Genomic DNA, 26,280 nt, shown 5'->3' on the forward strand with positions numbered 1-26,280 from the left:
ATGTTCAGAAAAAATTTGATGCATAATTGATTGTTGATCTCCTAGAAGCCCAGAATATATTTAAAAATATTCCCAGAAATATTTTTTTTGGTCACAGAATCATATTCTTTAATACTGAGTTGGACAGTACCTCCGTGGCTATCAACTCCAATCTATATGAAAATTTGTAACCTCTCTACAACATCCCTGATGAGGGATCAAGCTTTGACTTGAACATATCCAGTGATAGGGAACTCATTATGTATTAAGGCAGCCAGGTCTACTTCTAAAGAGCTTTCCTTGGTAAAAGTTTTCCCTTACAGGAAGCCAAATAAGAGAAAACAACTCAAATAAGAGAAAAAATAAACGAAAAAATATTTTTTATCCTGTTATTTTTGATGGTTATAAGGAAGAAAAGACAGTGGGGAGTAAATTCTATTAAACCCCAACCCGACTTCTTCAAACATTTGCCCTTCTATCTCTCATGTGCCACAGCTTACCCCTTCTCGTCTAGAGATCTTTATACACAAAATTAAAAATCAGCAGAGACCATTGGCTTCACTGACTATTTCCTGTAAGCAAATGTTGCAACAATTGAAAATGTCCGGGAATGGCACATTGCTTGTTTTTAACCATCTGTTCCATTTCCCTTAGCACTGATTCCCCTTTGTCTCCCCTTTGATTAGGTAGCTTGTTACAAATCCCAGCAAGTGTTCATACAGATTGTTAATAATTTCAGCTATTCGCTCCGAAAACCTTAGTGTTGCATCCTGGACCTCAACACATAGAGTTGGCAAGTTATAAACACCTGACAGTGAGGGCCAAAAAACTGGAGGAGCATGGGCTATTTCAGAGTTGGTAATAATAACAGTATTAGTAGTACTTAGCAGTAACAGCAACAATAGAAACAATAGTTATGGCAGCTGTTAGCATCTAGCATACTTATTTTTGAAGCTGATATATGATTATTACTAAAAATAAAATACCTGCAATTATAATTCAGGGAGGATTACACATCATTGTCTCCAAAACAGGAGTGACAAACAACAGAAGGGAGTAAAGGACTCCTGCCCATTATCCCTTCAGTGGTTTTGGGAATTAGCCCAGGGGTAATGTAAGTAGCCCCACCCAACTGCCCTAATTCACATGTTCTATCTGGGCAACTCAGATCAATAACCATTTATTATAATGTGCCAAACAGAGTGCTGAGCACTGAGAGAAAAAAGAAAAAAAAAAACAGGTCAAAAACAGTCCCTAGCCTCAAGGAATTCATGGTAGAATGGGGCCAACAACATGCCAACAACAATGTGCAAATAAGATATATAAAGGATAATTTGGGGGTAATTCCAGAATGCATTGCAAATAAATGCACATTAGCATTAAACAGGGCCAGGAGAGGCTTCTTACAGAAGGTGAGATTTTAACTGAGACTTAAAGGAATTCAGTGAGTGAAGATATGCAAGGGGACCTGGACAGAACTGCAATCAGGAGACATATTACCCACAAGCTAGAGGAAAAGGAGATGTAAAGGGTAACAAAGCCATCACCAGCCTACGTGAAATTCAGGAGACAGTGCTACCTATAAGACAGTACTTCTAAGTGTTGGGAAACTCCAGTACTGAAAGCCATAGAGACAGGCAGATGAAGGGTTTCAGGGAAAAATGGAGGCAATTTAGTCCAGAGATATTTCAATTTACCCAGCTAGGACAGAGACTCTGATGTGTTCTATCCCAATAGGGCGGTTTTTAGAGACCTGGTTTCTTACCAAAAAGACCAAAACCAAAAATGTACAGCTGGCATCTTGAGGAAAAGGATACCTACAGCAAAATGAAGAGACCAAGTGATAGGAAGTAAAGCTTCTAGGAAGGGCAATAGTTGGTGGCAGTGGTGAGGGAAAAGTGACGTCTTCTGAGGTGGACTGGACTCAAAAACTACCAGAACAAAACCGCAAATAGACAGTGCTCCAAGAGAACACCACTAAGATCTAGTAGCAAACTCTAGGAATCCCCACTGTAGCCTCAGTAAGCAAAGTGCTACTAGGGATGGAGGCTGCCCCTATCAGAAAGGAGACTGGCTCATTTTCTACAAACTCTGTTGTAAATAATAAGAACCTGTTTAAGTTTTGAGCCTTCTAAGACAGCGTGATTGTATGGGGTGTGGGTGAATATACCAATGGGAAATACACCAATGTATATAGAGGAGAGAGACCTGACACAAAGATAACCACCATTTATATAACACCGAATGGTCTGTAAATTGTTTTGTAGATTACAACATAAGAACTTCATTAAGAACCCTATCAGATTGAAAAGGAAGGTATTATTGGCCCCTTCTTATGAATGAAGAAAAGTTATTCTCAGGAAATTAATATAATTTGCACAGGGCAATATATCAAGCAAAAGGTATAAAGCCATGCATCTATCTACAAATGCAATAATACACTTTTCACTGTACCACAAATGACTACTATCTCTAGAACCATAGTATTATAAGATTTCAAAGCTGGAAAGAATCTCAAAGACTGGGGCGGCTAGGTAATGCAGTGAATTGAGCACTGGCCCTGGAGTCAGGAGGACCTCAGTTCAAATCCGGCCTCAGCCACTTAACACAAAAAACTAGCCAGGTGACCTTGTGCAAATCACTTAACCCCAACTGCCCTCCAAAAAGAAGAAAAAAAATTCTCACAGGTCATCTAACTCAAAACCTTTATTTTACAGGTGAGAAAATTACGGATCAGGACATTTACTAGGTTCAACTAGGAAGTTAACAGTAAAAGTGTGATATACAAACACGTAGTTCCAAGTCCTGTTACTTGTGACAGTGACAAGGAAGAAAAAGGTAGAGGGGGTAGATTTTATTAGACCCCAACCTAACTTCCTCAGACGTGTGCCCTTTCACCTCATGTACACAGCAACTCACCCCTTCTCAGTTAGAGACCTTTATACACAAAATTAAAAATCAGTGGAAACCATTGGTTTCTCTATATTCTGTAAGCAAATACAATTAAAATTTCCCAGGAACAGCACATTGCTTCTTTTTAACCAAAAGTGAGTCACCTCCCCTTGCTGGGCCTGTTTTGTCATTTGAAAAATGAAGGGGGATAAGAGAAGCTTTTGAAAGTGACTTCTATCTCTGTGATTATGTGACCTGGGACTCAAATACTATTCTGACTCCTAGTATAATAGTAAAAAGGTATAGAGATTGATTGGAGGAAGGCAAAAAAGTCTTTAGGCCCTCTGCTCCTAGGTAATTCTCTATGTTTTGCATGGCATATGAGGGTCACAATGGAGGGGTGGGCAGCGATTGAGAGGATTTTCCTCACCATAACTTCACCAAGCTGCTTTGCAGTTTGGTCAAACAGATGATGGTTTTCCAGGGTGTGAGAGAAATTAAAAGATATCTTCTGATCATAACACAAGTAAGTTAGACTGGGAGAAAACAAATAGTAGCAGAGGAATTAATTCAGTTCAAGAGGATAGATTTAAATGTTTAATGGTTCTCAAAAGCTATCTTAATGAGTACAACTGGCAGGGACCTGAATCTTAAAAAAGCAAACAGTCATGCCTTATGAGCCATTGGAGCTGGATTCCTAGTAACTGCTAAGACAAGTAATGGTTTTTTCAAAGACTGAATTTCTAAAATTCCTCAATTCTAAATTTCCTCAATTTTTCTTTCCTGTGTCAGTCCAGAATCAGGTAATGTTATATATCCTTCATGCTTTTTTTACTTTACCATATCCTTTATCCTGGTTTTGCTTCATGAAAAAACTCAGCGTCTATCATTGACTTGCACTACAGACTTAGTTTATGCTAAGAAGAGAATGTAGGAACCTAGGAGTTAGTTGGAAATTTTTTTTAAAGTAGTAAAATAAATTAGGACAGAGAGCCAAACCTTTGACTGAATGTTAAAAATTTTGCTAAGTGGAAGCTCTACACTATTTTAATTATATTAATAACATTTCTGCCTGACAGAATTCCATGAAATAATGGGGAAAGAGACCATGTGGACCTGAGGCCATCACAACATTGCCCCTAGGCTAAAAGTGAGTTTTATAACTGGGTATTGTAACAAAATTAAACATCAAGAGCAAGAGGAAGGGGCCAAGAACAAAAGCACCTAGAGAGGGAAAGATCACACCCTAAACCATTTCTAGGAAGAACAAGCTCAAGCCTAGGGAGGATTCAGAACCACACCTTTAGAGAAGAAAGGAACAACACAACAAAAGGGACCTGTGTCACACTGGGAATAGTCTTCTAAATCAGTTTAGGAGCCAAAATCAAGTCATTTATTTAATAATCAAGGGTTATTACTCAACTTCATTCTTTTACTTCATTCAGGTATGGACCAAAATGGCTTCTGGATAGTTTTAAAATTTAAATTAACGTTCAAAAGACATAAACTTGTTCCCTCTGAGGACAACTTAAAGCTTTTAAAAAGTTTTTATTTTTCTTTTTTCTGGGGGGAGGGGGTGTTGAGTGCAAGGAGGAATGTTTGCTTAAGAGACGCTCAAACCTACTCTGAAAGACAAACCTCAATACCTCAATATAATAGGGCATCAAGGGGACTTCTTTGAAGGGAATATTCTTTTGAATTTAGACATTCTGATCTGTTTATTAAAAAACAAACCAAAAAAACCCCAATCTCATTACCATATGTAGCTCTGACAATAAAACTATGTCTGTCTTCCCCATGGCCCAACTTAAGCTAAAAATGGAGAGGTTTTTTGCCAGTAATCTGGTCACTTGGTTAGGAGTTCTTTAGCCATGACAACCCATGAAAAGAAGAAAAAATATAAAATGGCCTTCAGTCTCCATTGGGCAGATTCTTTCTGATTCCACAGCGATTAAGACCAGGTATTAAACTAGGAGACAGAAGTGCTAAGAATCAGTTTTTGGACCACGTTTAAAAATGATTTTAGCTGCTTTTATCTCTGAATGTGAAGTTCTTATCTAGTAATCAGAAAGCAAATAAGTAACATAGGATAGTCTTAATATTCTCTCTGTAAATGAAACCAGAAGACAAATGAAATTCTAAGTAAATGAAAAAATGGCTCACAGGTAACCTAAATTAAGGAATAGCAAAGCTGATTTTACTGTTCTTCCAAAAACAAGGAGTTCCTAAAATTTACACACACACACACACACACACACCCTTGCAGCATACATATACACATATACAATGACGTCTAGTGTGGACTCTAATCTACTCCCATCTGGGCTATTAATTGCCTCTCAAATCTATGCCTAAACAAAACTGCCAAAACAAAATCATTAAAGCTTAGGTCTGACCATGTCCCTATGTCCCTCTTCAGGAATCATCGGTGGCTCTCTAGTGCCTCTGGAGGTGAAGGGGGAGTACAAATTACTTAACCAACAAAGCCCTTAACAATCTGACTCTAGCTTTATTTTCCAGACTTCTTTTATATTATTCCACTTCACACAGTCTACACACCAGCCTACCAGGCTGTTTCCTGAAATTGGAATAGCATTTCCCCACTCCCGGACTCTGCACTAGCTGTTGCCACTGGCCTAAATACATTCCCTTCCTTCTCACCTCTGGATCTCAGAATCATTAGCTCCCTTTAAGGACCAAATCATTGTCACTTCCTAGGGAAAGCCATTCCAGATCCCCTTGGTTATTTGGTATTCAGTTACTCAGAAAAGTAACTTGTATTTGCTGTTATTATTCAGTCATTTTTCAGTCATGTCCAACTCTTTGTGCTATCATTTGGGGTTTTCTTGGCAGAGATAGTGGAGTGGTTTGCCATTTTCTTCTCCAACTCATTTTATAGTCAAGGTCACATAGTTAGTACATGTCTGAGGCCAGATTTAAACTAAGGAAAATGAGTCTTCCTGACTCCAAGTCTGACACTCTATCTACTGTACCACCTATGTGCCCCATTTTGAATTTAACTTATGTTATTATTCTGTAGTAGAATCTAAATTCTTTGAAGATAGGAGTCATTTTAAAGCTTTTCATTTCTATTCCCAGGGTAAGTCATGTGAAGATTCCCCTGGATGAGAACAATCTGTTCCAACAGCCATGAAGGTGGCTGAACCAGGTGCTCTGAAGCACTTACAGAGCTTGGTCAGACATCACCAGCACCAAGATAGACACTGCAGCCCAGGCCATTGCCAGTCATCTTGATTTTTGTCCTGCCACTGGACTTAAATGATGTTGGATGAGAGTGAGGCTGACCACTTAGTGCAATTCTGCCTCCCTTAAATCCAATTCAAACATGAGTCAAGGTGCCAACCCATGATGTCATTGTGATGGGGTACAGGCTCTGAGAAACCCCTTGAACTCAGACTGAATTTTCCCACTTAATGATACATTTGCCTGAGGCCATAAGTCTTTCATTATACCCAGGCCCACATCTCTTACTCTTAACCTCCATTGTCCAGCTACTTCCCACCCTCAATCCTATCAAAATATCTATACCCAAATCTGTTACCCTTAAACTAGCCTAGCCCTCCATTGTCTGTCATCTCCAGGTAGTCTTCAGCTATTGCCCACCTTTAATCCCATTACTTGAGTCTGACCTCAGTTCCATCAAAGATCCCCCTTAGACTTCTCCTCAAGACCCTCCCCAAACTCCTCCTCTAGATGACCCCGAAAATCCTCCCACAGTCTTTTCTGTATATCAAACCCATCTTGCCTCCATGACAGGGCTAAGAATTCAATCTAGCACAGACTGACTCTGTGTCAGACTATTCTGGCCTGCTTGTCAATACAAGCTTCACACATACTTAGGATCCTTAAGAGTCTACCCATTAAGGTGAATCCTTAATAAACTTTGCTTTACTTTGGCTGAGAGAAGACTTGAGTCGAATTCATTCGGCAAGACCCAGTGTGCTGATATTTTGGGGCCTCAAGCACCCCTAAACCTCAACAATTGGTCCTCTAAGAAAAAGGACAAATAGCAATTATATGCTCAGCCCTGGTACACAGTAGGTGCTTAACAAATGAGGGCTGCATGGAATTGAAATAAATGCTATGTTCTCTCTTTCACTAGATATACATGAGAATCACTAACTGTGAAAGCAATACAGCTTCTAATAACATCTCATAATATGCCCAAGGCATCTTAGCTATAAACATCCCTGGTTCTTTAAAATCTTGCAATGCATACACTATGCTGGCTTTGTCAGCAAGACTCTATTCTCATTGTAGCATTTAAATGTAAAGAGTCCCAGTAGTTAACATAAATAGAAAAACACCAACAAAGGAAACTCCATGTAATCTCTGATCCTAATATCACCTAGGAGGAAATATCCACAGAGACCTATCAAGATGGGAGTATCTATTTACTACAGTTGCAATATACAAATTTTTTTTGCTTCATCTACAATTCACCAACTTGGTACTAAAACTTTATTCAGTAACAAGTGAATTCTCTGGTTTTTGTTTTGTTTTGTTTTAATTTTAGGATTTTTCAAAAAATAAGAATGAAACCAAAATGCTAAATATCTGGGATATGTGGGTTATAGTATTTTTTTTTCCTTTCCTGAATTATGTTCTTTGAGATGTTTTCATAGAATACCACATACATCCAGAATCACAGAGTGGGAACTGGAAGGAGCCTACGGCAGGCAGCAGAAGAACAATCAAAAAATCGATTGGGGCCTAGACGTGGAGGAGTAAGGAGTTAAGAAGTATAGAGTTCATCATCACTGGATATGTTCAAGTGAAGATTAAATGGTCACTTGTCCAGATGTCCAAAGTAGGGGATTCATGATTCACCTGGGGTTAGACTAGAGTAGAGTCATAACTAGGGCATGAGACACCCGGGGCAAGCATTCAAAACCTTACCTTGGAGCAAACAACATGAAAGGTAATCCTTAGGGGGAGACAGAGATGCCAGAATGCCACAAGGTTGCAGATAGCAAGGTTGTCACCCCCACCCCCCAAAGTAATAGGGTAATTTGGCATGTTCCTATATAAACTAATGACAATTGATAGCTATGTGTTGAAGTCAGTTGCTTCTCCACACTAGCCATCAAAGAAGCCTGTTAAAGAGTAAATAGAGATGTTTCAAATGAAGAATTTTAAAGAGGACTGTAGACAAACCCTGTTTTTCTCAAATTCTCAAAGTATCTCATTAGAGTTAGAAGGGACTCTTGGGACCATTAAGGCCAAATCCTTGCTTTTGAGAAAAGGGAACTGAAGCCCTAGAGGGTAACTTGCTTAAATTCAAATCCTACTGCAATTGAGGCTTAGTTGATGAATTGTCAAATGGGAGCCTAAATCTCATAGATTAACAGATTGTTTGAGCTGGTGGAGACCATAAAGGAATGCTGTGTTAACTATATCATTTTACATCAGAGGGAACAGAAACCCAAAGTTAGCATCTCAGAATAGTATCTTTCATTCAGGCTACTAAACTTTGACTTCTCAGGGGCATGGATAGTTATTAACTGGTGCCTAAAAATGTGCAACCCTGGTCTCATGACTCAGGACAAGCTGCAAAGGGAGACCATCAGGTGATTCAGGTTCACTCTAGTTCCTACGTTCATTCCCCTCCACCCAAAATTGTAGGGAACGTTTCAGCAACATGAGATGACAGAAGTTTTGAGAGGAAGAAAATTCTGTTAGAAAGAGGCAGTGGGGACATTTCTCAGAAGAAGAACCAACAGGGGCTCATTCCCTAAATCCTTCTTCTGCCTTACCCTCCCTCAAGTACCGTCACCCGTATCTTTCCTCTCCAAGGAATAGGCAATGCTGAAGTTTCAGAGAGCTCCTAGGTCTACTCTAGGGGACCACTTCCACCTCCCCAGGGCAGCCCAGCTTCTTAAGTGCCCCAGGCCCCTCTTATTCAGGTCCATCACACTTTCAGCTTGGCCCTCCTTTCTAACTCCCAGTTCTCTATGTCTTGGAAATAACTTAAGGCGAAAGACTAGAACTGAGGAGGCAGAAGAAGTCCCAGGAAGGCACAGCCCTCCTAAAGTGGCAGAGGAACTGAGGGAAGGGCCCTTTCCAGCATGACCATCTGATACTCCCTGACTGCCATAAATAGGTGGTACCCATGCTTTGTGGAGGTTCTTGGGACACTTCTGGACTCACTGACAGGCTGGCTTGACTCAGGCTCTTGGATCAGGACAAGGTCAAAGTTCAAGTGTTCCTTGCTTCAGCCTCTCCCTGAACAAGCAAACAAGACAACTAAACTGTGCCCTCTTCCATTCTCACCCTGCCTGGGCTATACCATAATTCCACCAGGAATTCTATCTCTACCATCAGCCCCCATTCCCTCCTGATTTTCCTCAGTTAGCCTAAATTTAAACCAGTCCCCTATCCTGAGACAAATTGTCCACCCTTGGTCATGTCCATGCTATCCTAACTTCAGCTGTAGACCAGACGATCTCTGAGATTCTGTCCTATTAAAATTCTGTGATTCTATTATATAATTCTACGATATTATGATTTTATGATACTATATCCTCTCCCATTTTATAGACAGGAAAGCTTGGACCAAAGGAAGTAAAATGGCTTATCAAATCTCAAACACGTGTCCGCTGGTAAAACAAGGACAAGAAGATCTCCTGAAGCCTAATTCAGGCAGCTATGTGGCACAGTGGATAGAGCACTATGTCCTCAGTCAGAAAGTGATGAATTCAAATCCCCAGCCGCAGACTTACTAGCTAAGTGTGACCCTAGGCAAGTAATTTTGCCTCCTGTATGCCTCAGTTTCCTCAAATGTACTTAGGGATGAAAATAATAACACCTACCTCATAGGGTTTTTGAGAGGGTCAAATAAGATATTTTGTAAAGCCTTACATATAGTAGGCATTTAATAAATGCTTCTTCAGGGTTTTCTTCAGTATCCCATGATGTTTAGTGTAATTATGGCCTAAAGTCTGTCTCCAAGTCTAACTAGGAATGGTTTAACAAAGCAGAAATGACCCAGGATGGTATAACAGGACAGGAATTCAAATCTTACTTCTGTGATCCTGACAACAGTGCTTTACTTCTGTGGACTTCCTGCCAAATGGGGAGTTTAGAATAGGTCCTTACCATCACATCCAACTCTAAATCCTGTAACACTTAGATTAAACATCGAATTCTATTCTCTGCTGTTGATATATATGTACAGATATGGAGAGAACAGGCTCTCCATTTTCCTGAAGGGATGAAGCGTCTTCCATTTCAATGGTTATAATACTAAATCTCCAGTCCTTTTGATCTGGTGTCCTCATTATGTATTTCTTTTACCACCTCTTCTTTACCAGTATTGCTTCCCCCTATATTCCAACTTACTGACCTAAGTATTCCACGCAAATTTCACATTTCCTACTGATGTGTGTGTGTGGCATTTTCAAATATTGGTGTGCCTATGTCTGCCTAGGTGCATGAATATACCTAGGGAAGGCAAAGCAAGGGAGGAGAGATACTATGTTGAATAGGCCTACATTTTAGTTGAATGATTTCATCTGCTTGCTTAATAATTAATTGCTTTATCTGTAAGAAGGGGGAATAGATCTTATTGGATTCTCTACACTGGTTAATAAATAATGTAGCTTGATGTTAATGAACTACAATTGTGTAGGAGTATGGCCACTGTTTACTTTGGGAAAAATAATATCCTATGAGGCAGGGGAAATAGAGTCACGGATTCTAGTCCCAGCTATACCACCATGTGACTTTGGGGCAAGTCACTTCCTTTCTTAGGCATCAGTAACTCCCTTAGTAAAAAGAAGGAACTGGATCACATGGCTGCTAAAGTCCATGTAAGTTCTATGTTCAATGTTTTGTTTTCTAACAGTTTATGTTCTAAGGGTCCTTTGAGGTCAGACAGTTCTGTGTTATAACATGCTTTGTTCCATGATCCCTAGTATCTCTAACATTCTAATTTTATGTCTAGGTCTTTGATATTTAAATATTTCAAAAGATTGACAAAGATTTTTTTACCTCCAGGTGGAGTTCCCTCCACTGGGGCAGTTATATCTGAACCACTCCACACTTCAGTAGATGCCTTAATGAGCTATTGTGGCCATAAAAAAATTTCTTCCTTGGTGACCGACCTCTCTGTACTTACTGAGTCTGGTCTTGGGGGTTTGTTGCTGGGCCTTTGCTTCCCAACTTTTCAGAAACTTTTGGGCCCTGTGATATAACAGAATAGCCTTAAAGAAGCTGGCATCAAATGGAAGATTTTAATTTAGTCTACATATTACAACAGAGAAGATATTTCCTCTAGAGATGACTGTTGATGCTCAGCTTTAGTGTTATTTTAATGTTAACTTATCTAACTCAACAATTATTTATGGAGAGTCTCCTTGTGCAAAGCTCTTTGGTTTTCCGTACTGAAAGTGATAGAGGTATGAATAAAACATGGTTGCTGCCCTCTGAAAGTTTATATTCTAGTATGGGAAATATATCATACTTACATATAACTATAATAAAAACTATAACATAATAAATGCTTAGGAGAAAGTGGTAGGAGAGATTCCAGATGAACTCAGGCAAGCACACAATAAGGTTGCTTCTTTCTTCACATTGGAATAACTGGCTGGTGAAGAACAGATTAATTCTTGCATCTTCTAAGGCTCCAAGTCTATATTTTCTCCATATTAACAGATGGAGATGATCCATGTTCCATCTCCATGCTTTGGCAATGGCTGTTCCCCATTCCTGAAATGTACTCCCCTCACACTGCCACTAAATAAAAATTCTTGTCTTCCTTGATTGTTGTTTTGTTCTTTGTTCTAGAAGACCTATGACATCAGGAAGGTGATGTCATGACTTGCAAATGAATTGGATTTAAGTGAGGAAGGGCTGTGAAACTCACCTGCCTCACTCTCTCTTCCCAAGCCATTTGAGTCCAGTGGAAAGATATAGATCAGGATGACTGGAGATGGCCCCCATCTTTCTTGAAGACAAATCTCAGGAACCACCTTTTATATATAGTCTTTCTTAATCACTAAAATTGCTGATGCCCTCTTTCAATGTTGTATTTCATCATCATGCATTTATTTTGTAAGTATTCTCTTTATATTCATTCTGTATATAAATGAATATATATTCTTGTCTTCCCCCTACAACGTAAGCCCTGTTTGTCAACAGGGAATGCTCCATTCACTGTACTTCTATCTCCAGCAAATAGATAGTTCCTGGCATATAGTAGAAGCTTAATAAATATAGATTGGAGACTTCAATATATTTCAAAGAGTTGTGGGAGAAGTTTTCTTTGATGTTCTCTTAGGTGATTACTGTTTGCATACATACACTATGACGCATCCTTTCTAAAATGAGAGCTTTATGACCAATTTGGTCCCATAAGAATTCCTAATATATGATAGTCAATCAGGTTACAATGGAATGGCATCATCATAAAATGCGGAATTTCTAGGGGCTTAGAAGTCATCTCTTCTAACTAAGATCACACTGAGAATCTCCTCTACAACATTCCCCAAACATGACCCTCACATTTTTCCATAAAGATGTGAAGGGAACTCCACAACCACCTGAGCGGAACCATTCCACTTGCACCTGGCTCTGAATGTTGGGAAGGTTTTCCTTCTACGAATCCTAACTATGCTTCTCTCTAACTCTCATGCATTGCTCTGAGTTCTGCCCTTTGAGGTGAAGAAGAGCAAATTAATTCCTCTCTCAGGTGACAGCTTTTCAACTACTTGAAAACAAAGAATATATTTATCCTCCTCATCATCACCACCATCCCCCAAACCTGTTTTCTCTTCTCTAGGCTAATTACTTCAATAGATCCTCATGTATAATAATCTCAAGAGCCCTCACCACCCTGGTCATGTTCCTTTAGATGCACTCCAGATAGCAGTGCCCCTCCTAAAATATGGCACCCAGAACTGAACACAATATTACAGATGCGGTCTGAATAGGGCAGAGAGCAGTGGGGCTATCACCTTCCTCCTTCTGGACGTTATTAATGAAGTCCAAGATCAAAATAGTCTTTTGCACTCATTCTGTAACACAAATTTTTATTGACACACTGCCTGTCTTCCCTCTATCAATCATGTTATCAATACAACCACATCCTTTTATCAGCTCTCAATACTACCCTCCCTTGCCATTAGTTCAGTCACACCCAATCCAGTCTAGTCACATAAATATAATGTATGATTAATTAACTGTGCGATGTAGGTGGCATTTTACAGCTACAAAGTGATTTATAGAAAAATTTCCTAACAATGAGAGCTTCTCAAAAGTGGAATGAGTTGTCTCAACAGGTAGTGAGTGACAGAGGGTAAAGGGAACATGGATCATAGAATCACCAGTTTTGGTGTTACAAGGAGCAAAAAAATTCACCTAGTCTAACCCACATACTTTAGAGAGGAGGTAGTTGTTTTCTAGCAAAAATGGGATGGCTTTGGGGTCCAAATCCCCCCTTTTTTTTCACAATCCCATACTGCCTTAGAATTTATAACACTATGGATTGAATGGTTACAACCAGTATCAGGATAATCCAGGCAAAAATAAGCTGCTTTGAAACAAACAAAATGCAGGAGACTTGACTCATCAGGCTGACTACATTTGCTTTGAACTTCAACAAATGATTACTCTGCTACTAAGCTTGGGTCATATAAACAGACTTCAGATTCACTTTTTTCCTTGGACGTACCTACTTTTAAGATCTCTGCACTGAAATCTTGACTCTAGGACATGCATAGTTCAATTACAACACACACTGACTGTGAATCAATATTTCAAGATTCTACTCCTGACTTGACTGAGTGACTTTGGATAAGTCTCTTTACTTCTAGGGCTGAGTAGCTTAAAAATAAGAGTGCTGGATTAGTTAATACTTTCAATTCTCATATTCCATGAGTCAATGATTCTATGCCATTGGCAATATTATTCTAACTATACTTGTAAAGCAATTCCAAATGGGCACTCTATTCAACATCTTTCAGTAAGATGGTCATTAGTAAGGCTACGATTCAGTAGACCCAAATTCTAGTAATGGTTCTGCTATTAACCAGCTTGTGACCTTGGGTACAGTGTGGCCTAGTAGAAAGAACACTGGCTTTGCAGTAAGAGAACCCATGTTAGATTCCTGTCTGAGGTTTTTTAAAATACTTGCATAATCATGGTCAACTCCCTTCATATCTCTCGGCATCAGTTTTTCATACACATAATGGAAATAATATTTGTACTATAAGTAAAGGGTTGTTGGGAGAAAGATAACTTTTAAATTGTAAAACACTTTAGAGGTCTGAGCTATTATTATTAAGTTCCCTCTAGTTTCTAGCCCCGATTTACTCATCTGCAAGACTAAAGAAAGTATTGGATTAGAATGAGCTCCTAGTCTCCTCCTGGTATAACTGTATATATACTTCTATGTTCCTAAAAGCCCATCAGTTAGAAAAGTATAAGGTGGGCCCTTGGTGAAAATACTTCAATATATGCTAACTAGAATTTTTACTTTCATTTTTATAAAGAAGGCAAATGTATAAAGTATGTTCAAAGATACTCTTTATTCCAGTGGAAATGAAGAGACTATCACCTCCAACAAGACAACTGAAAACAAACTTATATTGACTTTTTGCTTCCTTTCCTCTCATATTCTTGATGCCAGATCATCTTTAAAATTTGGCTTACAGTCCTGAAGAAACATGACTAACTCCACACTCACAAATCAAATACATAGGAAGATCAATTCATTTAACACCAAAAATTGTATAAACAAGTAATCTTAATAGCATTTTTCCCTGCAAACTCACTATCAACATATTGTGAGCTGAAATGAAAATGGATTACAGTATCTCGAAAATTAAAAATGGATCTGTACACATATTTCCCAAGATATTCTACTGCCAGAGAGTATTTAATCAATCCTCAACCTTCTTTTATTACTATTGATGGAACAGAAAATTATCCAGAAATAACTGATCAATATAGGATTCATCTGCAATGTGTGACCCCATGGCAACCACTAGCATTTGGAATCCCATATCTCAGGTGGGCTTTGTTTATCACTACATTTTCTTGATGATTTGGCACTTTTAAAATTAATAATGCATATTTCAGGAGAAAACTTCATTCCCATTATTGCCCCTTGAAAACCATCATCCATCAGATTCTCTGGCACCAGAAATGCTTTCGTATCTATTTGCTGCAGTCCGGTGTTTATGGAGTGGGATTCCCCAAGCCTTCAGGAACTTTTTATCTTGTGCCTCACATCTCAGTGGATGTAATTAAAAGCACTCCATTATGGGCCTGAGGAGTATGTCTGAAGGAGTACTTGGATCATGGCCCATCTATCATGCAGGTACAAATGCATTTCACTGGGGCAGAATCAATCTGGAAAATTTTCCAAATGGGCAAGAGATATCTTGATAGCCTCAGAAACCACAGTGGGCTCTCTTAACTACTGCATTTTGGAAGTTCCCCCCTTTTGAGTCTGAAGACATTATTGACATCTCTGATGGCTTGTTACCTCATTGTATAACTTATATTGAAACTAATAGGAGGGCATTTAGGAACATCATTAGTGTTATGGCCCATCTGCAAAAGCTGGTCTACATGCAGATAGTTTAGATAACGTTCCCATACATTTGGGAAGGCTAAAAAAAAAATGATCTGTCATATCAGAAGCCCTGGAAACAGAAACGAGACAACTTCAATTTTTTTCTTCTAAATGACAATTTAACCAAAATAAAAAGATCTGGTACCCAAATCAGGAAGAACAAAAAATAGGCTATTCCTCTATAGGAAGTAATTATTATTATTGTTATTACTATTACATAGTAATAACTATAATATTATATAACTATAGTTTTATAATATACTATGAAACTAGTATAGTTATATACCACACACATATATAAAATATATATGTATATATATCCATATAAATAACTAGCATTTACATAGTAACTTAATGTTTTCAAAGATACAGATACCCCTCTCGAGGTACGTGCCATTATTATCCCCATTTTGCAAGCGAGGAAACTGAGGCTAAGAGATCAAGTAACTTGCCCAGCATCACAGTTATTAAGCATCTAAGGTAGAATGTGAATTCAGTTCTTTCTGACTCCAGGATCAGATCTCTATTTATTGTGATACCTAACTGCCATATTGGTGAAAAGCATATCCCATCTATGCCTTCTCATCCTGTGTCTCTTCTTTTCCATAGATTCTCTAAGCACGATGCACAGATTCAGAGGCTTTGCTCTAGATCTTCTGATATTTGGCAGATTGCACCATCATTGTCCTTATGCCAGCCTTTGCTCTTGCCTCATAAATGGATTACTTTCATTTCTGGATCCATGTGTCTTTTGATGATAGCTTCTGTATCACTTTTCATGAACATTGAGTTCATCCCTGATAATAAGCTGAAACTTATTTATACTCTTCTTCCCGCTGTTGTTTGGGTAACTTGCTATTTTGATTCTTCTGAGATTTTGCCATGCTATGACTCAAGACAAATATGGAACCAGTGGGACAATACTGGTATTAAAAAAGAAGACAGTCTATGATCATGGAATGAGTTTCTCAAATACCATCCTGCCCATCCACCTACTCCTGTTCAAATCTTAGCCTAGCTCAATGCCCATCTGCACTGTTTGTTCATTATATATGTATCAAAAAACTTACTCAGTGGACTGACCATTAAACTGAAACTCATAATCTGGGAAATATGCATTCTTTACCCACCTGGTTTTTTCCTGTATGGATTGCTGTGCTGATCTTTTTTTAAGTGGCATGGACATCAGTGAAGAGGCCCTGTAGTATTCTGGAGCCTGATATCTAATCAGCACAATGTTATCCACAAACAGAAGCATTTAGGCCTGCCAAATCTAATATAAATGGCATTCTCTCCCCATGACCATTGAGTCAAAATGCTGCCATACTGACTCTGGCAGCACATAAACCTTTTACTGCTTTTTAAAGAACATCAACATACATAATCTGAAACTCACAAAACCAGTGGGGAAACTGATGTTTCCAATTTGAAAACATTCATTCATTTGGGATTTCCAGGCTCTATTTCAAACATATTTCCCTTTAAGTCTCTTTAGTCCAATGAAGGAAATTAAAGAAAATAATATGAAAAAAGTAGCTTTTTGGCCTAAATTACCTAAAATATTCTCTTTTCCTTTCCCTTTTCTTCTTTTCAACTTTCTCTTTCCTGCTTTCCTTCCCTCCCTTCCTACAGCCTAGATTTTGTAGAGAATTAGAAAACCTTCTACTTTACTTTGCCTGAAAACATACTCAGCATAAAACACAGATGACAAAGATATGCCTGTATCACCCATTCAGTAGTACACATTAACATAAATTTAGGATAGGAAGGTCACTTAGGGGTCATTATTTTATAAATGAGGAAAATGAGGCCCTGAGAGTTTATGAGATCTGCTCAAGGTCACATGGGTAGTTAAGTAGATTCTCAATTATAGGACTTTTGTTGCTCTGGAAATAAAGTAATCTTAGCACATAATTATCATGCAGTTTATTAAATGGGTACATTCTAATAAATATGACTCAATACAAATTTTTACAAAGCAAATCCTTCTCTTGGGAGGCGGTAGAGGGGAAAGAGGGGGCAATAGTTTAAAGCCTCCCAAAATACACTACAGTAACGATAGCTATAAATTTTTTAGTAGCAAAAAATTGTAAAGAAAGTAAATGTCAACAATTGGGGAAAGGCTAAACAAATTAGAGTACATGAGTATAATGTGATATGACTACATGGGAAGAAACAACGATTTTCAAGAGATCAGAGAAGTACAAGAAGTTCTATGAACTGATACAGAACCAGGGAAATGATATACATAATGACTACTATAATGTAAAGGGGAAGATTAAAAAAAAAAAGAAACTGATCTCTATTTATATAATTACCAAACTTAGCCCTGCAACAAAGATAAGAAAATGCACTGCCGTATCTTCATGCAGAGATGGGGAATATAAGTACTTAGCACAGTGCCTGGCAAACAAACAGTAAGTGTTAAGTTAGCTATTATTATGGGTAGGAAATACTACATATACTACGTCAGATATCATCTGTGGTATAAGTTAGTTTAATGGACTACTTTTAATTTTCTTTCTTTTTCATTCTTGCTTTTAATGGATGGCTCACTGAGAAGCAGAGAGAAGCATGGGTTTGGGAAATTAAGGTGATGTCAAAACAAAAGATTTCAATAAAAGAAACTAAAGCATGGATTTGGATTTGGATTCAGGAAACTTTGTCTTGACTCCAGACTCATTAGTCAAGTCGCTTCCCAGGAGGAAAATAAAGATAACAATACCTAAAATATCTCACAGGCTTAGTAAAAGGAAAGGACTTTATAAACCTTAAAATGTTTTTAAAGTTATTTCTTATTACTGCTTTTATATGCTTGGCATTTGGATTAGGGTGGAGTGCAACAATACATTCATCACCTCTGTGGGCTCCCAGCAGAAGAAAGATTTCAGAAAAAGGAAAAATTAATGTGTCATATGAATGGACCAAGGAGGCAGCTTTCTGTCCTTAACAGAATTAGACTTCTCTAATTCAAACTTGGCCCTTCCCTTCAAAAGGGGTACTTTCATCCAGAAGAGCAAGAGATGTTTGGAATGTAGATACAATTAAGTCTTCAACCCTGCAGAAGCACTGAGACCCTATTAAAAACTCAAGGAAGAACATAGAAGATAATTGCACATGGCCAGATTAGAAATAAATTCTTTCAGGAATTTCTCTTTGCCCTGTAGCTCTTCTTTGTTCTTATGCAGACACAGCCACAGCCGTAACTGAAAGCAGAATTAGTTCCTCCTGCAGTCTCGTTATTTGCCCCCTTCTAGTTGGATAAAGATCAGGAGGTGGGCTTTGCTCTCACATTCTGCTTCCCTATGGAAAGTTAAAGCGTCCCTTGCCTTCTCTGTTAGGTCTGGAGGGAGGAAGCTTGTGTAGGCTTCACATCCAGATACTCTCAGCTATGTCCCCCAGGGAAGACCCTCTATTTATGCCTATTTGTAGGAATGCTTAGATTTCTGTCTTTAAAAATTGTGCCTTGAATGTATAGAGGTTATTTCTGATATGGATTTGCAAGCTTTTACTGAGTCAGTAATTCCCCTGAAAGTTCTTGTTCTCCCAAGTCTTTATTAAATATTTCTCTCTTCCTACAAGATGGTCTCTGTTGATTTACTAAGGCTGAGCTATTCTGTTGTCTTATCATCTATTTGCTTGAGGCAAGGTGGTTATAGTGGAGAGAACACCGGATTTGTACTTAGTAGACTTGGTTTCAAATCCCCTGTCTTCTATTTACTACTTATGTGGTTGTGGGCAAGTCACTTGAGGTCTCTGGGACTCAGTTCCCTAATCTGTAAAATGAGGGGTTTGGACTAAATGAACCACAGATCTTCTAAATTGTCTGTCTTGCTCCCTAGGAAGCAGGTATCAAGTTTTTGTTTTCATCTTGTTTTTTCCAACTCATTCCCCTAATTTGAGAAAAGATAAAATAAAACATCATCCTGTCCGAACCTGCATGATATAGTAAAAACAATAGGGTAGCTAGGTGGCACAGTAAATGAGTGTAAGGATTAAAGTCAGGAAGACCTGAGTTCAAATCTAGCCTCCAACACTTACTAACTGAATGACCCTGGGCAAATTAGTGAACCTTTCCACCTGTTTTCTCATATGTAAAATGTGGATAATAACACCACCTACCTATTTCTGTGAGAGTAAAATGAGATATTTGTAAAGTGCTATGCAAACCTAACAGCCATGTGACAACTACCCATTTTGTTATTTTTTATTTTCACTAAAAATATGAATCCCTAGAGTCACAGTTCTGGTACTAACTTGCCATATGACCTTGGGTCATTCCCTTTCCCTCTCTTGATGTCTCAGTTTCTTTAAAATGAGGAGGCTGGACTGGACAATCTGTAAATTGCCTCCTGGCTGTAAAATTCTATGATTAATGGGCTGCATTATTCTAATAAGATTGAGGATAATATAGAACCTACAGCAATTTAAGCCTATTCTATCAATCTCCTATAGGAGGCCATTATAAGGAAAAGGGACTGACACTTTCCTGATTTGTGCAGAGGATGCTTCCTTTGGGTTTCTCAGGTGTCTGAATTAGATTAATTATCCCCCATTTTTCCCTATTTTCCCACCTGGCATCCCCCCAGCTCTGAAGAGATAACCCCCTGCCTAGTGCATTAGTATTCCCAGATCTTAGAGACAAAACTGTAGATAAAGTTTTTAACCTCACTCATGACACCAGGAATACAATCATAGTATTATGAGTATCATAGCCTCTGTGCCTCCGGGAGAAAATACAATTTCTGCCTCATCAAGTTTTATTGATAAAACACAGATGTAGTTATATTATTCAGATGACTTTCTGAATCTGTTTCTTGCCTTTTCCACCATTTTTACATAATCTTTATGTTCTTCTTATTGGATAAGTAATCATTTGAGATATGTTAAAAGGATCAAAGATTAAAATGTTTCTTTTTAAATTTGCCCACACCTGACTTGTGCACACACACACGCACATACACACACACGCACACACCATGGATTTTGACATTTTGTATTATTTTGGTTTTAGTAACCAATGTGTTGCCACCTACATTTAAGCAAGTGATCTGAAAACTCCTTTAAGAAATTCTGTCCATCTTCCTTCTCTACATAGTAATGAAGTAAAAGATGGCTCACATAACCACTTTTTTGTAGCTGTTTTGTATAATTTTAATAAAACACATGTGGGAGGAATAAAATTAGCATTTTCTCCCTCTCTCCCCGTTGCCACCATCCTAGTCTAGGCCCTCATTACAACCCACTTAACTCTTCTTGCCTCTTAACCAGCTTTCCCTTGTCTAGTCTCTCCCCCTCCAACCCACCCTTCACAGTTTCCAAAAGAATTTTCCATATGTTCAGATCTGATCATTTCATTCCTTTGCTCCAAAACTTTAATGGTTTTCTTGTATCACTTACTTGGATTTGCATCTTAGGATAGTGGCTAGGATATAATAAATGCTCTGTTGATCTACCTATCTTTTTATCGCCTATAAAAAGTTCCAAAATCCTTTGCCCAGAATCTGAGACCCTAAAAAAGTCTGTGCCATTTTATTCTTCTTAAATATTCTCCCCTTCAGCTATTCTACATCTAAAGCGGACTATTTAACATCTCACATGTACATCCTATATTTTTCAGCCTGTCTTCCTTATTCCTATCCTTATGGACAGAATGCCCTAATTCCCCAGCCTCCAACAGGAAAATATTCCCTACTTCACACCACACATATCAAAAACAACCCTCTCCATGAAGAGCTCCCTGATTCCATCCTCCCCTCTAGAATCTTCTCCTCCTCTGAATTTGCACAGAAATGTGTTTGTATGTTTCATATAATTATTCTGCATTTTATCTGTTTTAGGTGGAGCTAGCAGATTTTAAGTTTCTTGTTTCATTTCTGTATTCAAGCACTTAGTATAGTTAGTATGGTATATATAGTTGAAAAAATTGATAAATGTTTGGAAAAAGGAGAATTTCCTCAAATTAAGTACATGTGCAGATTTTATAAAATAAGAGGAATAAAGGACAAGATAGGAGCAGACCTTTTGCATCCAAAGAATTGTAAAAGCATAGGCTCTCAGATCTAGAATATGCCTCCAAGGTCCACCTAATATGAACTGTACCTTTCTCAAGAATCCCTAGTACAACATTACTTCACAGAAACTCACAGCTGAATAGGACCCTTGATGTCACCTTTTCTACCTGCGTCTTAAACAAGAATCCCTCTAATATTTACCTAACAGTCATCAAACCTTTGTCCGAAGCCTTGTAGTGAGGAAGAATGTACTACCTATCTCCAAAGGCAGACCTATTCCATTTTGGGGGACAATTATCAAGTTTTTTTCTTATCTCAAGCAGAAATCTCCCCTTATACAACTTTCAGTCAATCTCCCTGATTTTGCCAAATGGGGGCAAGAAGGACAAGGCTACTGGAGAAGAGGGCTTCGGCATAACAGCCTTTCAAATCCTGTTAGTTACTCTGTCCCCGAAGCCTTCCCTTCTCAATACTAAAAATTCCCTGGTCTTCTGCTGATAATAATTTAATATAATTTTTGGACCTTAGTAAGGATCAGAGGCTGAACTAATCAACCAGGAGAACAGCCTCAACCTAACAGCTTGTTTGTTCTCTAAAGTAAACTAACAGAATTCCTCTTCCTATGTCAACAAAGCCAGATAGGGCTGACTTAAGAGCATTTTTCCTCTGTTCATAACCTTAATCTGAGACACTATCTTGAATAATGGGACTTTTGCATATCTTAATATTTTTATTTTATGGACACATACTGTGTTATGGCATGTTAATGATAAAAAAAAACACAAATAGGGGGGCTGAGCCAAGATGGTGGCATAGAAGCATGAAAACTCCGTCTGCTCCCCCCATAACCACCTCAAATATCTATAACAAAATTACTCTAAACAAACTTTAGGGCTACAGAACCCACAAAGTGACAAAGAGAAACACATCTTGAACTGAAGGCAGCCCAGTAGGTGGACAGGAGGGTCCACTGCAGCACTCTGGGAGCCCAACCCAACCCTGTGTGAGCCCGCAGTTTTAGCCTATGAGTGCCCCAACCAGACCCTGCTGGAGGGACTTAGGGAGAGTGGATCACCAGCAGCTGTGGTGGTTTCCAGAATTATCAACCCATAAATGCCAAAGAGAAAGTGAGAGATCAGTGTGGACTTTGGGAACAGGGGGTCTGAGAGTGCGGTCCGGCCTCTGCCCATCCAGGTGAGGTGCCAAGGCTGCTGCCACATGGCTGCTTCAGAGTTCCTGGCCTTCAGATTTTAGGAAAACCAAGCAATCATTCTGAGGGGTAATTGCTATTGCTTTAACCTGCTTGGATCTGGATTTCTGTCTAAAGTGGAGGCCCTGGGGTATGTGACCAGGTGCCAAAGCCTGTGGAGGCTTCAGAGAGGGGCCAAAGCCTGTGGAGGCTTCAGAGAGGGCAGCCAACTAACAGCTCAAGCACCTGATAAAAACCCAACTATTTGGAACAAAGCTCTCCTCTCTGGAAGCAGAGTTCCACTGTGGCAAAAAGCTCAAAAGTCAAGTAATTGAAAGGAAACATTAACAAGCAAAGGAAGCAAAGCAAGCACAGCAATCTGACTTTGGATTCCTATTTTGGGGACAAAAAGGATCAAAGCATGGAACAGGAGGAAGGCAACAAAGTCAGAACACCTGTACCAAAAGCTCCCAAGAAAAATATGAACTGATTACAGGCCATAGAGGAGCTTAAGAAGGATTTTGAAAACCAAATATGAGAAGTGAAGGAAAAATTGGGAAGAGAAATGAGAATGATGCAAGAAAATCATGAAAAAAAGAGTCAACAACCTGAATGAAGAAAATAACACGTTAAAAAATAGACTAACGCAAATGGCAAAAGAGGCTCAAAAAGGCAATGAAGAGAAGAAAGCCTGAAAAAGCCGAATTTGCCAATTGGAAAAAGAATCTCAAAAGCTTACTGAAGAGAATAATTCCTTCAGAATTAGACTGGAGCAAATGGAAGCTAGTGACTTTATGAGAAATCAAGATACTATTAAACAGATCCAAACAAATGAAAAAAGAGAAGACAATGTGAAATATCTCACTGGAAAAAGCACTGACCTGGAAAATAGGTTCCAGGAGAGATAATTTAAAAATTATTGGACTACCTGAAAGCCATGATCAAAAAAAGAACCTAGAAATCATCCTTCAAGAAATTCTCAAGGAAAATTGCCTTGATGTTTTAGAAACAGAGGGCAAAATAAAGGTTGAAAGAATCCACCTATCACCTCTTGAAAAAGATCCCAAAAAGAAAACTCCTAGGAATATTATAGCCAGGTTCCGGAGTTTCCAGATCAAGGAGAAAATACTACAAGCAGCCAGGAAGAAACAATTTGAATATTGTGGAAACAAAGTCAGGATAACACAGGATCTGGCAGCTTCTACACTGAGGGATTCAAGGGCTTGGAATATGATACTCTGGAGGTCAAAGGAGCTGGGATTAAAACCAAGAATCACCTACCCAGCAAAACTGAGTATCATGTTTCAGGGGAAAATGTGGTCCTTCAATGAAACAGATGACTTTCAAGCATTCTTGATGAAAAAAAAAAACAGAGTTGAATAGGAAATTTGACATTCAGATACAAGAAGCAAGAGATACATGAGAAAGTAAACAGGGAAAAAAAATCATAAGGAACTTATAAAAGTTGAACTATTTACATTCCTACATGGAAAAATAATAATTGTAACTTATGAAACTTTTCTCTGTATGAGAATAGTTGAAGGGAATTATATATATATATATATATGTATACATACATATATATGTCTATATAAGAGGGATTATGGGTATATGAATACATATGTGAGTATGTGTATATATATATGTGTGTATAAATATATATATATATATATGTACAGGTATATATAGACAGAGGGCACAGGACCAATTGATTAGGAAGGGATAATACTTGAAAAGTTAAATTGAGAGGTCAGAGAGGAATATAATGAAAGGAGATGGGGAGAGACAGAATGGGGTAAATTAACTCATACAGAAAAGGCAAGAGAAAACTGTTACAATGGAGGGGAAGAACAGGAAGGCAAAAGGAATGGGTCAACCTTATTCTCATTGAATTTTGCTTACAGAGGGAATGACATACACACTAAATAGGGTATCTCACCCTACAGTAGAGAAGAGGGGAAGGGGAAGAGAGGGGGGATGATGGAGGGGAGGGCAGTTTGGGGGGAAGGGAAGTTAGAAGCACACACTTTTGAAAAGGGACAAGGTCAAAGTAGAGAACAGAACAAGTCGGGGGTGGGATAGAACAGAGGTAAATATAGTCAGTCTTTCACAATATATCCACTATGGAAATGTTTTGCATAGCTATACATGTACAACCTATATTGAATTGCTTATCTTCCCAGTAAGGGTGGGTGATGAGGGAGGAAGGGAAAGAATCTGAAATTCAAAGTTTTTAAAATCAAATGTTTTTATATATATATATATATATATATATATATGTATGTATGTATATATTTACATGCAACTGGAAAATAAGATATACAGGCACTGGGGTATAGAGATCCATCTTGCCCTACTGGAAAGTTGGAGAGGGTATGGGGAGGATATAGGAGAGAACAGATTGGGGAAGAGAGTATACAGTGGGATCGCTATTTTGGGGTGGTGGGTAGGGGAAAGATGGGGAGAAAATTTGTAACTCAAAATCTTTTGGAAACGAATGATGTAAACTAAATATAAACATAAAATTTAATTAAAAAAAAAAGAAAGTGAACAGGGATGGAATCCAGGAGGAAATCTAGATAATATATACAACATTTATATATACAAAATATATCAATAAAAGTCTACCTTAAAAGATTAAAAAAAAGAAAACACAAATATCCTGGGTTGTAATTTCAACTGACACTTTTGTCAACTCTCTTATTTTACTGTATTTACCACCTAGTCAATTAAAAAATTTCCTTTCTCATAATATGGCTAAACACGTGTGGAAATCATAAATGAGTGACACAGACAGGCTGAATTGGGATTTGTTCTAAAACACATTTAAGCCTCGTCATTCTTTTATCAGTTAGTCAGAAGTTAGGTTTTGGCTCCTTGTATGTACAAGTTTGCTAGCTGCAGCTAGCTTTAAGGGAATAAACAATATAGATTTACGTATCACCTAGCCTGTTTGCCCCCTTTAACCAAAACTTCAGGTCGACATAGTCAACTCCCCAAATGACTTTATCTTCCATCCTGACCACCCTATTCTGGATTCTCTCTAGCTTATTAATATCCTCCCAAAAGATGAATCCCAGCCTTCCATATATTACTGAAGATAAATTCTAAAAAGGCAGAGAATAATCACAATAGCTAGCATCCACATAGTATTTTAAAGTTTAAAAAGTCCTTTATATATCTTAATTCCTTTTATCCTCATAAACACATGGTGGTGTAGGTGCTATTATTATCCCCATTTTACAAATGAGTGAACTGAGGGCCATAGGGGTCAAGTGAGTACTTGACATAAAACTAGTAATTTTCAGGTTGAGTCAGAATTCCAGCTCAGGTTGTCCTGACTTTTAACCACCTAGCATGGGACACTATGCCTCTTTTAATGTAGACTAAAGGTAACACCAGCTTTTTTGACTGTCATTTCACATAAATATTCATATTAAGCTTACACTCCACTCAGATCCTGTTATGGGAATGGGAATTTGAAGATCGACCCTGCCCCTTAACAGATCTAGGGGAGTTTGAAGGCCTCCCCTGCTTTGAAAGTAAACTCTGCACCCAATGGGCTGAACATAAACATATGGAGCCTGTTATGGAAGAAATTT

The sequence above is a fragment of the Petaurus breviceps genome, unplaced genomic scaffold, assembly GCF_028583685.1.
Source record: "Petaurus breviceps papuanus isolate PSGF00001 unplaced genomic scaffold, PetGlider_PUasm1.0 176, whole genome shotgun sequence".
NCBI classification, from domain to species: Eukaryota; Metazoa; Chordata; class Mammalia; order Diprotodontia; family Petauridae; genus Petaurus; species Petaurus breviceps.